The 15,849-nt window shown below is 44.1% G+C and overlaps 1 long non-coding RNA gene across 2 annotated transcripts in view; it reads right to left on the bottom strand.

Annotated features, from left to right (window-relative positions):
- LOC115343347 overlaps positions 1-11,213 on the bottom strand; it is a 29,930-nt gene extending 18,717 nt beyond the window's left edge. The window contains exons 1-6 of one of the 2 annotated variants that reach the window (XR_005932735.1): positions 10,967-11,213; positions 9,944-10,064; positions 8,544-8,659; positions 4,367-4,452; positions 4,196-4,271; positions 2,312-2,453 (exon numbers count right to left, since the gene is read on the bottom strand). This is a non-coding gene — a long non-coding RNA (uncharacterized LOC115343347). The remainder of the gene's footprint in view (positions 1-2,311; positions 2,454-4,195; positions 4,272-4,366; positions 4,453-8,543; positions 8,660-9,943; positions 10,065-10,966) is intronic. The other variant, XR_003924086.2, reaches the window with a different exon arrangement.
- Between the last annotated feature and the right edge of the window lie 4,636 nt (positions 11,214-15,849).

Below are 15,849 nucleotides of genomic sequence, written 5' to 3'. Positions count from 1 at the left end.
ATTTGTTTGCCCTACACATTGTATGCTGCAGAAGTATTTTCTATTTCCTGGCAATCCTGGAAATCATTAATGACCTCAGAGCATAACAGCTGGTCTTGCCCTGCTTGTAAAAGAGAAGGAGCAAAATTTGCAACACCTGTTCAGAGTCCTATGGCCAGCTCTGCTAGTGAGAGCCCAGCGGTCCAGAGGGACCCAGATGCTCAGTATACACACAGCCTGTCCCAAGGCATGCTGTGGGCTGAGACACAACCTTCAGGGACTTCCCTCTCTGAGCAGAGACTGCCTCATGTTTTTTGCAAATGTGCCTGGCTAATTTATACTGTGCGGCAATTCTATTTAGACATATGTTGGGGAAGCTGCTGTGTTCCCCTCCGGCTCAGGCAATGGATTTGCGTGAAGTTCAGGGTTGACCAGTACACATGCTGTGCTTTCACACTTGGACAATTCAGAGTCAGTTCCTGTCTTCTTGACCCTGGTGCAACTGCTGTGATAGCAAACCTAAAGGGGAAGAACCGGCCGATCCTGAGCAGGGAGAGGAGGACATGTGCTCATTCTCTCTCATTAAAAGGGATATTGCGGGAGCGGTTACAGCCAGGACCAGGCATGCTAGGAGATGTACACAAGAACAAGGAACAGCCTCTGCCGTAAAGAGCTTACACTCCAAACAGCTACAGACAAAAGTACTATCCCATTTAATTGCTGGAGAATTGAAGCAAAGGGGTTTAAAAGGCAGGCTTAAGGTCACGTGGAAAAAACCTCTGGCAAAGCAATGATCTGAACTCACTGTCCTGAAAGAAACCCAGCATCCCATCCCAGCCCTTCATGCTATCTCCCTGCCTGACCCCCAACACACTTCCTGCACCGGATCTGTCCTGCTAAGGGTGCCAGCAATGCTGGGGAAACATTTTCCTTCTGGAGAAGAAAGCAAAGGGTGGGGTGAGATGAGACTGACTATGAGGCAATTGGGGATTATCATCACCATTATGGGGTTTCAGACTTTTTTTTGGTCTCTCTCCATTTTCAGCTTTGCAGATGGAGGAGAAACTACAGCTATCACCACTGAAAGTTTTCCCTGGCACTTCGACTGTTGCCCTGACTCTGACCCCTCTTAGAAGCAGAGCTGGGAAGAGAGAGGAGCCAGCAGCTGCGAGGAGCACAGCCATGCGGCTTCCTTAGCTGCAGCCTGACAGCAGTCAGAGGCTAAGTGCCTCTCTTTCTCTGTACGAGTGATAGAGGACCTGGCCAACAAGGATGGGGTGATCCTCAGTCCTAACTTCTGGAGCAGATGAGCTCCTTTTCACTTCATTAAAACTGTCCTTAGAGAGCCAGCCCCATTTGAGAAAGCACCTAAAAGCAGCTAGAGGAGCTTGGTCTTCACCACCAACATTTGACCAATCCTCTTCCTTTTAGGATTTAAAACTTGCAACAGCCCCTTTACTTCTATTTCTTATTTCTTCTGTAAGCAGTAAGTTTCTTGAGGGCAACAGACCATCCCTTTGACCTTGCTCACGTAACGCTCGGGGCGATGGGTGCTATCACTGCACAAATAACTCAAGGAATTTCACAACAGAGCCAATGTCTGCTCCCCCAGATACAGTCCTGCAAGACAGCAGTGCCTGTCAGAGTTGCTGGTTGTTAGGATTGCCGTAATACTTTAAAGGTCTCACCACAGAGCTCTTTTACCTCAGGGACATCACATGTGTTCCATCATCTCCCAGTAGCCACCCCCAGTTCTCCCAACAGCTGCACAGAGAGAAAAATACCCACAGCCATGAGTCAAACAGCAATAACAGTTCAAAGATCCCAAAGTCTAATTTCCTCTGTCATTTGGGGCTTTTTCCCAAGCCTGCTGACTGCCTGGGACTCTTCCCACTGACCTAAAAGGTCAGGGATTGGGCAAATGCAACTAGGCAGGGACTGCATCCCCACTGAAAAGCATCTATCTGTAAGGTGAACATCCTGGGGCAGGGTGGACTGGACTAGCTCCTCTGAAAATGTTCCGTTTTAAGTTACTGCCTCTCACGCTGCTCCTTCTGCCTCTTGCTCTCAACAATCGGCCTGTGAATGGGGTCTGTTATCAACATACTGAAATGTGCTTGCTTGTACAGGATGCAGACCTGCACCTGCTTCACCGCCCGGGGCCTGAGCCCACTCCTCCTGCTGAACACAGCTGAGCTGGCAGGAAGGGACCTTGCTCAGGCATGGCCACCCTGTGCTCTCCACTGCTGCTCAGCACACTTCATGTCTCTGCTGCTGACATGCTCCTCACCACCATCAAGCACAGCAGTGTTGGCTCAGCCTGCTCACTCACCTCCTTTACTCCAGGGAACAGCCTCTGCCTCTGGTGCAGGGCTTCCAGCGGGCAGGCAGGCAAGCAGTCTGTCCTCGCAGCCCCTCAAACTCCTAGGGCCACCTCCGTTTCTGTAAAACCAGCTCCTTTCTTCAAGGATTTCCTAAAAGGGAGGAGCAGAAGAGCAAAGAGGTGAAATTCTGTTTTCGGTTAACTCCATCCCTCCTGCCTGCAGTCAGGGCTGAGCTTTCATCCATTCCCCCTGGGTTTTGCAGAGCAGATCCTGGAAGTCCCTGCCCTGTGCTGGGATCTCTGCTCACTACATGCCACAGGGTTAATTCCTGCTCTCCCTCTCCTCCCCACCTTTTGGGCCACACTGCACAACCTAGTCCTCCACCCTGGCATTAAACTTTTCTGGGAGTTCGGGTTAAAAAGAACATCAGAGAAGGCTTTTTGTGGGTTGGGGTTTTTTTGTTTGTTTGCTTGTTTTTTCCAATAGGAAAAGCCCTCTCAAAGCCTTTCACTGGTGATGCTTATTCTAGCATGGTCCACTCGGAAAGCTGACCATGGGCAGACAAGCAAAAAAAATAAAAGTAAGAAGCTGGATCCAAGTGGCAGGTCCTATGGAGAATGGGGATCTCACACAAGGAGCTGCAGGGAGGTCAGTTCTTGATTAGAGGGGAGCCTGCCTTTGGCAACAACATTAAAGACCATCCTCGGGAGAGGTGATTTCAGCTCCTGGCTCTGACATGGGCCTCCTGCCTGACTTGGCCAACTCACTTCAACTTTACCCCTTTCTCCAATAACAGCAATATTTCTTTTGCTCTGTCTTGTCTATATATATCACAAGTTTTTTTGGAGGAAGGGTAGGGTTAGGCATGTGCTTTCTGGGCTTTGCTGAACCATGGCTGTGATTTAACAGAGCTGCTGGGTACAATCCTAATGTCTGCCTTGCTGACAAACTGTAAATGCCCTTTCAGTCCAAAGAGGATCCTGGCTCTGCTTAGCTTTTTTTAAAACCAATTAGTTATTACAGACATGTCTCAGCTATTAGCACATCATTAATGAACATATCACAAAGACAGCGGCTTTTTTGATATTTCAGGCCCCTCTCCAAGAGACTATTCTAATTGTTGATGACTACTTTGCCTATATTCTTGCGATGTGCTTTCTTGCTGTGTGTTTTTGGATGCAGTTTTCTCCCACTCACCTCATGAAAAATCTCATTTTGTCAGAAAAAGAAAATGTGTTTTTATTACAAAGGAATTTATCTGTACCAGGGAAGGGTTCTTGTTTTTTTTTTTTCAGGTCCAGGATAAGTTTCCTAGTTAGATAGAAAGAGCACAGCCCAGCATAGGCACTTCTAACCCGAAGAGCAGCAGACTAAATTTTGTTTAATGCATCTACTGAGACAGAGCAGCCCTTTAAAGAAGTATTTCCAGACCCCACAAAGGGTTGGGATCAACTAGGGTATTGACTCTTATGAATGCCATTTTCTCTGCCCCCATCCTCGTTTGGGAAAAAACCAAACACTTCCAGGAATATTTCTGAGATGGCTATTATTATCATGATATATACAAACTGTTCTAGAGGCAAAACACCATTTGGTGTTGATTAGGCTTGATTATAACAGTACAGTCAAGGTACCATTGCCACTACTCTGAGCCAAAGGGTCCACCTTCTCTAAAGAGCAGGTATTAGTATCCCTTCAATGGGACATGATGGCCATCATGGTCAGACTTGGGCAGCAAAGGGAATTAAAGCAGCTGTAAGGAGGAGTTCAGCTCTGTCTTCTCATTCTCTCATCTATGGCTTCTGCTCTGGTTTCACAGAGTCAACCTGGCCCAGAGCAGCCACAGTGTAAGGTGTATATGGGAGGCCTGTTTCACAGCCAGTTTTCCCCACCTGCCTGACGCATCTCCCCATATGCTACATTTCAAGCAGGATGCCTGGAGCCTTGGCCTCAGTTTCTTTATCCCAGCTGTGCGAAAGAAAGACAAGGATATTTTTGATAAGTGCAACCTTACACCAAGGAAGTCCTGCAACTTTCTTTTTGGAAAGAGACATTTGGCTCACCAGTTTTCAAGTAGTTGCTCTCCTAGTTTTTCAGCTTTCTCCTCCACTTCAGTGTTAAATATCTCATGGTTAATTTCAGTTGTGACCTAAAAGAAAAGGAACTACAGTCATTCTTTTTGTATTTCTTTCCCTGCTCCTGAGCCAACAGGCAAAGCTTTATGAGCTGGTATTTTTCCCTCCCACCTCCCTCGTGCCCTGAAGTTTGCAATAAGCATTTGCTTCAGGATTTCATGCACTCAGCCCACGAGAGGTGCTTGGTCTCTTACGCTATGTGCATGATGCTCTCCAGGTCTGTACACTGTGATTCCCAAGAATAGTGAAGCCAAGAATTGCATCTCAGCTGCTGATAGGCAATCAGTTCCCATCAGCTTTCCAGTGCGCATCCCCAGAGAGTGATTGAGGGCTTGAAAATTGATGCCAAAAGCCAATGGCCCAAGACAGACAGGAAACAGAACAGTTTCTGTTTAACAAAGAGAACACTCCTGAGACAGGCTGGGATGAGGGGGAGGAGGGAAGGGCCTTTCCAAGACTCTACCGTGGAAAAGAAGGAACACTTGGCGTTAACAGGGCTGCCTTTTGTCTCCTTCCCCCTTGATTTCTGCAGATCCTTTTAAGACATGAACATAAGCGACAGACAACAGAGCTGAAGGCTCTCTGCTGGTTTTGCTGCCCTCATATTTCTGTTTCCATCACCATAATCCCAAGGAAATCTGGATTAACACCTTTTCAGCAATATATATATTTATAACAGGACCCTTGAGACACAATGCTTCTTCTGCTGTAAAGCAAACGTCAGCTTAAGAACAGTTAATTCTATTGACTAGAAGGGAGTAACAGCTCTTATTTTTGTTCGCTGGCAATATCTAACCCTTTAAATGATATCAGATGGGCATGAGTCAACAACCTAGCCTTGAATAATGTGCCGCTCAGACTGCCTATAAATAGATTTTTCTTTCCCTCTTTCATATAAAGCTAGCTCCTACAACAGCTACGCACACAGCCAAGGGGTCTGTTGGGGACAGACAGACACATGCCTGGAACAAGGGGGTATTGAGGTAGCTGCATTCCCTGTAATCTCTTCCTGCCAGAGGGGCCACTAAAAATACAGTAGCCACTGAGTTGCTCTAGCTCTCATTATGGCTGGGTGGTGCAGGAGCAGAGAACAGCAGCCAAATTCTTCATATCTCTTTAGTCTCGGCTGAAAAAAGCTCCAAAGCAGATGATAATTAAGCCCTTAATATTTCCAATAGAATTAAAATATGTCTATTTTTACCACACGGACATGCAGAGCCAGGAACACACACTGCACACAGACAGGGAGCGGCAGCTCTATTCTGCCTGCTTAGACAGCTGGAGCCTTTACAGTGATACATCTGGGAGATGGAGAACTTAAATAAAAGTTGGCTTTAATGGAGTTTTCACTCAAACTTCAGCATTTTGCCAAGCCAGGTGATATTGAGGATACTGAATTATTTTAATCAGCTACAGGAAAAGGCTGTATTGCCTCTTTTTGAGGGGGTACAACACTACATTAGGCCTCAAGGAACAGGCCCCAGGAGCAATGAAATTGAAGTTCAGCCTTTCTCCCAGAACTGGACCCAGTCAAACATGCCTAATGGCCCTCTGGGCTGGCTAGCAGCAAGGAAGTGATACAGCATCATACCCTGCTGGCTGTCATTCCTCAAGCCAATGGAGAAGACAACCATGGGCAGCTGAGTCAGCCTGGGGTGAATTCTGGTGGGAGTCTAGACCACAGGTTGTAGCTGCTACACCCACTGAACTGGTGAACGTATCCACCGAATACTATACCCACTAGTGACCTGAATTCTGTAACTAACTCTACAGCCTAATGACAGATTTCAGGGCCAGGGTTGCTACTGGTGATAATTTTAGCAGAAACCTGTCTCCCCTAAGAAAGATGTCACAATCTCTAGAGCGGAGGCCGTTCACAAAAAGTCCTGATACTTCAAGGCCAAGTTTCATTTAACTGAAGATTACACGTTTACCTATCTGAAAAATTCATCAACTTTTGTTCAGATCATTTGGTTTGTATCTGTTTTGTAGGATAAAAGGGCAGGAACATTCAGGCAAGTTCACAAGAGCTCTCTGCTCCCACGTTGTGTGCTGAAATGAATGGGGAAAATTTTATGTTCATTTAGGGTCTCTTGTTGGGATTTTCTTTCTTGTCTTTAAAGAGAATTCATTCAGGATGGTGAATGCCAAAATCATGGCTTCATCTGTGGGATTTTACAAAACTCCTATTGTTGTTCTAACCCTGACCGACGGAAATGGAGATCATTCACCACTTATTTCAAGAGAAGTGGAGTTCATAGGGTAAGTGCTTTGGAAAAATCCCATCTTATGTCTCACAGCTGCTAAGGGTTTATGAAAATCTTGTCCCCCATTGCAGGCCATATGTAAGAGATGAGATGTTTGGAAAAATGTCCTACGGAACCTGGGAATGATGATAAGGAGGAGACCAAGACCACGCAATTAAGTTAGAAACTGCCCATTCCTCATCACACGTTGAGAGTAATGAAGGTCTAGCTCGCACCATGGTGCACAGCAGAGAATAGAAGCTGCTGTCAGGCCATTAACAGGCCATGATTTTGCAACATGCAACAAAAAAAAATCCCCAGTAAGTGAGCCAGCAGAAATCAATCTTTGTGTCAAATACTGTATGTATTGGGACAGAGTAACCAGCTCTGCTCGGACTCTAAGTTTGGTGACTGAGTCTTCTCACTCTCCACCTGCTGAATGGGATCCAAAGGTTTTCCCACTTGGTTTGACAGAAATAGATACACATGTAAAAACTCTCTGATTGCAAGGCAAATTTCCTTCTATTGCAGTTCAGGCAGGGCCCAGTCGCACTACAGAATATAAATCAGTCGCAGTTTACAGTCTGTCAGATATGGTCATATTTCTTCATATTTATGCTTTTTTCCTGCCCACAGACTGAGTCTGAAAGGCATTTAAGATTCTCTCCATTAGTCAAAGATTTCAGCAAGTATCTGACAGACCTGCACAATGGTGAACGGCAGCTCAGTGAAATCCAGCTCTCGGAGGGCTGCGCATATGCCACACAATCAATTTGTGCATCCAGAGTAGATCTGAGCCTTCCATGCAAGAAGTAGACTCATTGCTGCCTGAATATGCTGGGAAATCCCAGAGCAAACAGCAGCCGCCCTAGGAAGGGGAAGCCCCACATTGCTGGAGATCATCTGGCCCAGTATATAAAGGATTACAGATTACACAAACAGCCAAGAAATCCCCAGGGAGGTGTGGTTGGCACAAAATTTCTCACTATTGTCAGCCCTAAGAACAGAGCTGAAATGAATGAGCGTAGTCCACTCATGCAATAATGTCATGTAACATCGTTCATGCAATAACTGTGCTCTGAGACACTGTGGATAGCACATGTGCTCCCACCTGGACCAGATTATCCCACCCTGCTATAGGATAGTCTCTCTCCTGTAATTCAGTGCTACATTCTTCTTGTCCTCCACACTTACCTACTTTCCACTACAGCTTTGACACTAGGCACTGCATGTCCTTCAGTTATAAATTTGGAAACTAAGGCCAGAAGGAAGCATCACATTACCTCAACCAAACACTGGTTTTAATCCAATTATCCTTCATCATGCCTATCTTTCAATCTTATTCTAAAGTCCACAAGGGGTGAAGAATCTACCATTTGGTGACAAGTAGAAAAGCTATACACAGTCCAAAGAGTGAGATGCAAAAAAAAAAAAGTCAGTAGAAATGTCGTCTTGTTTTACTCCAGAGCTAAATCTCTGTCCTTCCAGAATATTATAAACACACAATTACTTTGGAAGCTGGTAACGACTGACTATGAGATCCACAGACAATCAAAGACCTAAATAAAGACAAGGCATCCTGTCTTTCAAGTACCTAAGCAAAGAAGAAAGCCTAAAGGAAGCAGCAGGAGGCACGCCTGTATAAGGAGGAAGGCAGACAGAGCTTTTGAGGCACAGAGCCTGCTGAAGAGAGTTGGAGATTTCTGACAAGGAAACTGTTTTGTTTCTTTTGAGATCATAGCAACAGGACATCACGTACATGGCATGTAAGTAAATCATGATTCTTCCAAGGAATACCTCTCTCCAAATAATATAATCAGTTTCTCCTCTTAATCGAAAAAAAAAACCCTTATACGAACCTGCCAGGCCAGAGGGACAACACTATCCTCATCCAGCACATCTTCTGTTTTTCCAAAAGCATTTCCCAGCTTTAATTCCAAGGTGGTGAGCCCTCTCATCCAGACCTTTGAGCAGCCTATTCAGGAGATACATAAATCACAGATAAGGAGGTGACCTAGCCAGTTCTTGGAAACAATACAAAACCAATGCTTGTTTGCTTTCAGCTGCTTCCTCCAGGCCATCTGCATGGCTGCTGCTGGGCACTGATCTGCCAGTTTCTGACTTGTTTTCAGCTCAGATACAAGCCATTCTCCCACAGCAGCTTTGTAGGTAGCAGTTATCTTTGCTCTGGTCTCCCTTAGCTGTTACAGTCCAGCAACCCCCCAAGCCTAGATTAAGACATGGGATTTCAAGAGACTGGGAACTCTCCTCCAGTCGTTGGCTGGCTTCAGTTTCAGGCACAGATTGTTGGAAAGCATCCCAGGTTACGTCCCACCTTGTAGTAAGGAATGCCTTTCTACTCTTTGACCACCTCTTTTCCCTGCAGAGCACAACTGAATACAGTTACACCATTGTATATCTGGATTGCAAGAAACTGAAACACTTCAAACCTGTGTGCTACCTGAAGAACACAGAGAAAACATGGCCTTTTCCAACACTATCAGCAGTGTTGGAAAGTGGGGAAATAATTGCTCCATGAAAGTGTTTTGTCCTACTGATTAGCTCCTTCACTGATTAGCAATTTCAGCAGTGGCTCAAATAAAACAAAAGCAGAGACTAACCCTAGAACCAAAGATGAGTTGGTGTAAACTGGCACCATTTTGTTGCTATCAGTCTTTCTCTACTGATTACTGAAGGCCTCACTCATTGTGTTGAATCCAGTGAATGACTTGTGTATACAGGGAACCCGAGGTGTCACCAGCTATCCTGAAGCGGGCTGATAGCAGAAAACTTCCCAACATGAAGAACAAAGTTACTGTCATCAACGGTCATATTCCTGTATATTTCTGTTTGCATTCCTCCTTTCTTTTCCAGCTTGTTTTGGCCTTGCAAACAGGAAGAAATAAATGTTATAGCTATCACATTCTTCTTTCATTTTATCATTTCAAGTAGTTTACTTCACGGGCTTCTTTGGAAATACTTATAGAGGTGTAATTCTCATTACAGACTAACCTGCTCTGACGCTGCTGTGTGGGAAAACTGAAAGTCACTCCAATAAGAAGCTTAATTGAACTCTTCTGCTCAGCCTGGAAACAGACACTCTCCTAGGTATATCTGTGATATCTGAAAAATTTCAAGGCAGAGACATAGTAGTAAGAAAGCATATAAGAACCTGGAGATAAATAGACTCAAGTAACTCCTGGGTTGAAAACTGCTGAAGGACAGGAGAATGTAAGGGGGAAATATCACATATACCAACCTTGAGCTTCACCCTTCTCAGGCATCCACTCATGGCCACTGCTGTAGACATGATACTGGGCAAGATGGACCCTTGGGCCCACCTAATACAGCTATTCTTAACAGAGTGGGTATCATCACATCTGCAAGTAACAGTATTATAACATATCAGACTTCAAGAACAGTTGAAAACATTATCAATAATTTTATAGGAGACAAAGACTGGAGAGAGGTGAATGATAATAAGGACAGGTCACTGATACACTACATGCTGCATTATTCCATACACTGGTATTTAGCAGCAATAGAGATACACAGGAACAGAGCCAGCGTGAAGCTCTTCATCCTGCGACAGTGCATACTAAATGGTGCCTCAGGTTTTATTACCGTTATTTGACTTTTCCTTTTGCTATTTAGAAGTGACTTAAGTAAAACTGAAACACTGAAAAGGTAGTGGCAAATGAAGCAGTCAGGCCTGTACAGATATGCTGTCCAGTGTCTTCAAAGATTCTGATGTCTATGGAAGCAGAGGGGGAGTTTTTCTTTAAATTAACTTTCAAGGGGCTATAGTTTTCCCAAAGTTGAAGACTATAATGAGATAAAGGAGGGTGTTAAAAAGATGAAGGTATCTGAGAGCACTAGAAAATTTTTTTAAATTTCTGAAAAAAATTCAACAGAAACAAAAACTTTATATTTCATTCTACAAACATATTCCCACTTCATAATTAAGTAACTGATGCTAATGAAGTCAAGCATGAGTGAGGCATTGCAAACTCAGGGACATGCACACAGTTTACTCTGTTTCTTTGCTCTCTGACACTTAAAAAAAGGAAAAGGGCATCCCACAATGTTGTTTTAAGTACACATTGAAGAGGCATTGCTCTCTAGTTGATTTGTTTGATGAGCATGATAGTTGTGAATCAATTGTAGAAGTAGCAACTATGTACTGAAAAGTGCATACAATTAACATTCACAATTTAACATCCCTAAAGTGATGCAATCTTAACAATACACTTAAATTCAACAATATCAGTTTGATTCTTACCTCATCTTCCATCCAAATCCAATAAATACATAGTTCAGTGGAGTAAGCCTGGATGATTACATAAAAAAGAGACTCCAAAAAGTTTTTGGTTGAGGGTTTCCATAATGTATCCAGATGTTTTCATGACTTCATAAACATGACAAAACTATGCATCCAGCCTCATCTCTGAATGCCCTATTCTTAACAAAATAAAAATTTTGAGGAAAGCATCTTCTTAAAGAAAATCTTGATTGTTCTTGGTATATAAACGGGGTTTTTTTTTTAAGTTTCAAAACTTCATGTTCTGAAAAAAACAGAATAGACATTTCTCAGTAGATAAAAGAGTATTTTTTTAAATAAACATACTGATAAGAATGTGTTCAGAAAAGCCAGAATCATTTAGAAGGACTTTTTAACAGCTGCAGTTGCTTTGGGAAGCTAATTCCTTTGAGCCCATTTGTTAATAAACACAGCAACTTGCCACAAACTCTCCATCTTCATTCTTGTATTCAAATGATTTTGAAAAAAACCTGTATGCTATCCATTTCAATGTGTCCTTTACTATTTAGGTACAATCAGAGAAAAAAATTACCCTTTTGAATGTACAAAAATATTTGCAGCAAGCACAAACATTACAGGAGCAGGTTGAAACAACCGAGTACATTGCTATTCAAGATAAATTATTTTAAAAGGGGAAGGCAGGGTTCAGTTGTAAAGAACATAAGAAGTCTAAGATGAAAACTGTATCTCTGAGTGGGAAAGAGCTCAATCAGGAACTCATCCTTTAACTCTCATCCAAAGCATTACTCCAGTAGGATGCTCAAACTTATGCCTAAGCTTAAACACTGTGTCACTGGGCCCAAGACCTCCTCTCTGCCCTGAGGTATGTGCTTAAATATCTTGTTAAACATAAAGGAAAGCTTCATGATGGGAACTTCTCCTATCACGCTGCCAGCCAGCTGACTCTGCACCAGACCTTTACAGCATCTATGTTCAGCCTCTTCACTGTGCTTCAGCTGTGGCCATGTGAAAGTTCAACGTTAACATTGGACAATACCTAGTGACTGCAGGCGCCTATTTTTTTTTTTTGTCTCAGGAACCACCCTTGTGTTTATTTGGGTTGCTCTTATTCAGCATTCCCATTGCCTGTGCAAGGCCAGGGAAGAAGCATGTTAGCTCTTCCTGCAGTGTTACTCAGGGGGTCTTTGGTGTCTGAGTCATGGCTGGTTTGGGACTATGGTCTGTGTGTGATTAGTCACTGGAATTTGGTGGGAGGCTATATTTAATAGCACCCTTAACTCCAGAGAAAGAGGGAGCCAGAGAATCTTTAAGGACCACAGATGCGTTATAAACTCTTTCCACAACCGCAGAAATGTAGCCAGCAAGAAGACGGCCAAATGAGCAAAAGAGCATATATGTAGGCGGGAGGGCTGTCCTGTTTTACCCCTATTCTGTAACGTGAGCAGAGCTTTAGCCAAGCATCACATCTCATGGCCAGCACCTACAGTGGCACTACTGCCCTCTCTCTGTGGGACCACTTACAAAAGACCCTTCAAGCACTGGACATCCTCACTGCCTTTGGTGCCAGACATACCAGTGTGAGACATGATCAGATCAGCACATAAATGGATGTAGAATATGTGCAGTTCAGCTGAAGCTCTCGCTGCTCACTGCTCTGTCTCAAAACCACAATATAAATGTAGAGACTCCTACTTTAGTGCTTTGGAGAATTAAATAAAAAGGCAAAGAAAGCAAGAAATGAAGAGCATGCTGTCAGGATAACATCAGGACAAAACATCAAAACAGAAAAAAGCCTAAAAAAAAAATCATAACTATGAAACTCTATTAGTTGGAAGGGATAGAAGTCACACACATACATGGGCTCTACTTGCTCTTCCAGCACAGCTGAGATCTGCAGCATCTTTGCTTGCCTTTCTCACTGATGACCAGCAGTTTTGCTAAAGAAATAAGGGTCTTGTAGTGAATTCAACTAATGCCAAACCTCTGCTTTCCTCTAGCACTGTCACCAGCTTCCCCCAAGCCATTCCAAGCTAAACAGATGAGGATTATTGTCTGTTCATGATCCAGTTTTCCCATCTGAAAGAGGAAGATAACTGTATAACTTTTTGCTCCACAGGGGCCACTGAAGACATCGCTATTAATACTTAGAGATGCTCAGACATAAGAGAGAGATTAGCCCTCAGCCAAGAGTTACCACAGTCAAAGGAAAATTTCAGTGGAGTTCAGGGGACTTAGTGCTTTTAGACCTAAACATGAGAAAAAGAGATTGGCATCAGCAGTGACACATCAACATAGCTTGATGTCACAGAAGAGCCATCTCCCAGTGATGAAGCTTGTTCAATACTTTAAACAAATTTGAAATGTGTTTAGTCTGGAAGTGATTACTTTGCTTATGTGGATGCATTTGATGTTTGGCCACACACTGCAAATATGGTCACCTGGCCCAGTTCCAACCAAGGAAAGGAGATCACAGCACCATAACCAAAAGCGCATTACATAAGACTGAATAATATATCCACACCATAATTAAAATCCCACAATTTAAACTGTGGAGCCGATGTTTTATGGTGGCTAGGACAAGCATGATACATGTTCTCCATTTTCAAATACTGCAATGTTTCAGGATACATGGGAAAGCAGATGTTTTTAATAGTCTGAACCCTTAAATAAGCTTATTCTTCCAAACTACATGCAGTCAGGAGTGAGACATTGCTGCAGGAATGGGTCAAAATGTTCCAACTCTTTACTCCAGTGGAAAATGTTTATTCTGACCAAAACAGATATTTTTGCATTAAGACTTATTCTTCTCCAAAATAGCCAGATTATCAATTAGATGCAATTAAAAAATCTATTTCCTTTTTTTGTTTTGATTTGTTAAATCTAAAGGTTTTCAAATAACAGTTCTTAAACTATATCTGGGGAAAACAAATTACCCAAATCCTACCTTCTCCATCAGTACTTTTCCCTCTTCACACATCTGACTACAACAAGCTGTGTATCCCTGTGGATACGTTTATCACTCAACCTTTAATGGCGCAGTTACTGCCTACTATGCTCCCATCCTTCTGCCATCCTTACCTACACAGAGTAAGCCCGTGGATACTGCTTAGCTATGCACCCACCGTGGTGTCACTTGAGGTGGCAGAACCTGGCCCAGACTAAGGGGAACCCAAGGACCTCCTGTGTACTAACTTAGATCTGTTTGAGAGCGTCACTGTGTGCACCTACTGACATGGAGGGCTTTTCTTTGCATGCAGACTGGAAGAAATAGTGGACAGGTGGACCCTGAGAAAAGAAATAAACACCCAAGTGCAATGTTTTCTCTATGGCCTTATGTTAAGTCTTGTTTTCTTTTGCAGTCTGCTATGGAGTACTGAATAGTGGACTTACAAAGAGCCTCAATCACACAGTGCTGCCGGCATATGGTCCTCAGCTGACTGTGTGCCAAGTCACACATGAAACTGCGTGCTGCTCAGACACCAGTCATACTAACAGCTGGGAGAGGTTCAAGCAAATGTAAGGCTACCAATGAGGGTATGCAGAAAGTGGGCAGAGAGAGCAAAAGCAAACCTAGAAGCAAAACTGGAGAGTATCAACCACCAAGGAAAGAAAGTGCAGAGGACTATTATGAGCAAGGATCTCAGGAAGCACAGTTGTACAGGCGGGACCGTGAGCACTCAACACAAGAAAGCTTTCAAAATAAAGGTGGCATGGGTTTAGACCAGAAACTATAAAGCACGGCTGCCCTGATCATCTTACACTATTAAGAGAGAAGGGAAAGATGTCTGTTGAAGTATTGCTCCTTCTCATCACTCAAAGGATGCAGGCTGCACTGATGATCCTCCCCTCCTGCTCAGCACAGAAGACAGCAACCCCTCTAGTTAAGCCAACAATGTCATCTCAAGTGCAAGCAGCCAGGAAATCACTTCCAAACAACAAGTTAACTACTCACAGATCTCTCTGTCCACATCTTCCACTGCATCCTACCCCTCATACACCTACCCCCTGCTCCCTGTGCCAGTCAAAAGCCCTACCAGGTGACGATGCTTACATACTGCTTGCTCTTATATCTTCCTTGAGATCCTCTTGTTCACTGGAGGGGGTTTAAACACACATGGTAGGAGCACACAGTAAGTACCAGGCAACAGGCTATGAAGGGGGCAGGAAGGCTGCTCTTGGTGCTTCTCATTCAAACATGTAGACTTCATTTAAAGTTCCTTTGCTGGAGCAGGAGCCAGGACTGAGCCCTCCCTTCAGACCAGGCAAGCGTTCAAGGTGCAGGGCTGAGCTCTCCCTGCCTCCTGCGCCCAGGAAACGTTGGCCTGGAAGAGCTAGAGCGGCTCTGCAGTCTGTCCAGGCACGCTCCCAGCAAGGGAAGTGTTTGAGCAGCAAAGGCAAAAGGCCTGTCTCCATCTCTGAATAAGCCAACCACCTAATAAAGGCAGGATGCTGCCTTCTTTTATCTAGATTTGGTGGGGGACCTCAGCCATAAGGTAAATCCTGTGCTCGGGGCTTGCCTTATTGGGTACAGCGAGGGATGAAGCCAGGTTGTGGAGGTTTGGGACCTCTTCTGCTGCAGCTGCATCCAAATCCTTAAACACTGGCCTCCCTTCCCAGCAGCAGCCGTGCTGGGCACTTGCCCCACCAGATGCCAGAGTTGTGACGGTACAACATGGAAAGTATTGCAACCAGCCCATGCTTCTGACATGAGGCAGCTCCTGAACAGGAGGACTTGAGGATCTCAGTTTTGTATTCAGCCACTGAAGACCATAGTCTAAATACTGCAAGCTGCTTGCTGGTGAACACAGTGCTCCTACGAATGCCAGTTCAGCCACAGTCAGGAGGTGGCATTTCCAGGCATTTGTAGGAGCTGCACAGCTTAG

Source organism: Aquila chrysaetos, chromosome 6, assembly GCF_900496995.4.
Source record: "Aquila chrysaetos chrysaetos chromosome 6, bAquChr1.4, whole genome shotgun sequence".
Taxonomy (NCBI): domain Eukaryota; kingdom Metazoa; phylum Chordata; class Aves; order Accipitriformes; family Accipitridae; genus Aquila; species Aquila chrysaetos.
This window is presented reverse-complemented; position numbering and strand designations above follow the sequence as displayed.